Source organism: Portunus trituberculatus, chromosome 21 (genome assembly GCF_017591435.1).
Source record: "Portunus trituberculatus isolate SZX2019 chromosome 21, ASM1759143v1, whole genome shotgun sequence".
Classification (NCBI taxonomy): Eukaryota; Metazoa; Arthropoda; class Malacostraca; order Decapoda; family Portunidae; genus Portunus; species Portunus trituberculatus.
In genome coordinates this window covers 6,652,485-6,654,984 of record NC_059275.1, presented here as the reverse complement: position 1 = coordinate 6,654,984, position 2,500 = coordinate 6,652,485, and the positions used below count along the sequence as shown (strand labels likewise).

Here is a 2,500-nt window from a genome sequence, read left to right as displayed (position 1 = left end):
ATCCATATATATATATATATATATATATATATATATATATATATATATATATATATATATATATATATATATATATATATATATATATATATATATATATATATATATATATATATATATATATATATATATATATATATATATATATATATATATATATATATATATATATATATATATATATATATATATATATATATATATATATATATATATATATATATATATATATATATATATATATATATATATATATATATATATATATATATATATATATATATATATATATATATATATATATATATATATATATATATATATATATATATATATATATATATATATATATATATATATATATATATATATAAATACACACACATACACATCATACATACTAGTTGCTTTCTGTACTGGCTTGTTCGAGTGCACGTTTGCAGAAGTGTGTGAGCGAGCATGAGCGAAATTCTTTGTAATGGTTTGAAGCACCACGCCAAGTGACTGTGTGACACCAAGGCTGTTATAGTTGTGTTTGTATTAGGAGGACAATCTTGAGGTTGGACAAAGGGTACATAACGCTGGATATGGAGGTGCAAGTGTTGCCAAGAGAGCGTGAGGGAGTGAAGGAATCGACACGTGTAATATGTAATATGTACCGTACCTGCGCTGCCAAAACGTGTTAGGTGTTCGTTCCGTCACGCCTGTAACCTCGGGCCGGGTCTTCTTAGTTATTAAGGAGGAGAATAGTGGTTTCTTACAGATATTTATTCCTCAAGAAAAAGACATTAAATACGTTTATCTCTACTACTTTTCCCTTTTAAATACTCTTAATTACTAACATTCTAAAAAAAATAATAACTGCGTTTTCCTGAGAGTGAGTTTGCTCTCTTCTTTCTATTAAAAAGACATTATATATATACATATATATATACTTCCTAGACTTGTTATGTATTTCCTAGACTCGGCATGAAGTAGCGGATTGTAGGGTCACTACTGGCCGGCACGAGTTACGATTTGTAACTACAAAACACATAACGCAGCATTTAAATAAGTAGGTTATATGCTCACAGTGGTCACTCGTTACCGGAACAGTGGCATAGCACCTCCCAGTGTTGTGGGTTCACCGGTGGCCACTGGGCGCTCCTAGATCTCTTAGTGCATGTCGAAGAAAACTTCATTTGTTGCTGATGACGTACTGGTATAATTTACTGTGATAATATTTAGTTACTAACAAAAGTATCCGTCAAGTGTTTAGAAGCATTTTGTATTAGAATATAATCAGTGTGTGTGAAATTTGTTTGGCTTTACTTCTTTCTTCTTTTATTCAAGTGCCTACAAAGTTTGCCAGCGTCTGATGCTTTCCTTCCCAGGACAATCTTCCTCTCGAGACAATCTCTGGCGATAGTCTCTCTTAGCAATTATGAGTCAGCCCAGCCATTTTAATTCTAGTTTACAATTTTTTTTCTTACAAATAGTTAGTACAGTAATACTGACATTGTTGCTCCCATCCATCAGGACATCAGGAAATACGTTGTATATATTTTATCAAATATTTATCAAATACAACATTAGAACTTGAACAACTCTTATTTTCATTCACTACTAAGGTTAGGTTTTCTTGCTCTGTAATTGTTATGTATCGGACACCAAGATCAGGACGTGGATAGACTCCAGGCAAAAGTGTAGTCGTGGTTTATGCAGCCGAGCGATACTCGAGGTTGTCTTATGTGGCAATGCTCTCCCATACATCCAGTCCAGTCAAGTGGTCTGATAATTAATCGGGCATGCCTATCATTGTTCACTCATTGTTTACTCACATTGACAGGCAATTCACCATGATTCCCGTGTTCAGCGGAGTCACTGCCCGGTAAGGATAGTCACTGATATACTTCGGAGATACTGCACTTTTCCCTCCAACTCTACAAATCGCAGGTTTGTCTACATGCCGCAGAGACAGCTCAACCCAAGTAAGTATTTCTGGATCATGTTATTTTTTTAGTTACTAACACTGATCATATAGTCAGATAGTTATAAATTAAATGCCAAATCAGACAGTGCGAAGATAAGGAATATCAATCGAAAACTATACATTCTCTAAATAACAAGTTCCCATACCTCACTGCAATACCTGTTTAGTCCGTGGTCATAATGAAGCCTCTTTGTTTGTAGGTTTCATGATTGACAATAACAAAAACAATCACATTCGAGGTACAAAGAAAAATAAAAAACAGATCAGAACTCAAAATGCGCATTTAATATATAAACAGATCTATTTTGCTTTTTCTCCTCGACTCTGATGACAACTGTCCAAGAAGAAGCCACTATTGTTTTACTCAGATCATGTAATACTCAAGGAGAAAAAAAGCTTAAAAGCTACAAAACGCAGCTTAGACACCACCAGCAGGCAGCTAGCTATTGAGCCTTACACATTACACACACTTTGTTAATGGGAAACCTTTCCATTTTGAAGTATTCTCAACGAGGAAAGACATCCAGC

The 2,500-nt window shown here is 33.2% G+C and overlaps 1 protein-coding gene across 4 annotated transcripts in view; it reads right to left on the bottom strand.

Annotated features, from left to right (window-relative positions):
* Positions 1-2,237: 2,237 nt before the first annotated feature.
* Positions 2,238-2,500, bottom strand: part of LOC123507096 (nephrin-like) — a 56,966-nt gene continuing 56,703 nt past the window's right edge. For all 4 annotated transcript variants that reach the window (XM_045259657.1, XM_045259658.1, XM_045259660.1 and 1 more), the window contains one exon: positions 2,238-2,500. This exon is cut by the window's right edge and continues 44 nt beyond it. The gene's annotated coding sequence lies outside the window, so the exon portion shown is untranslated.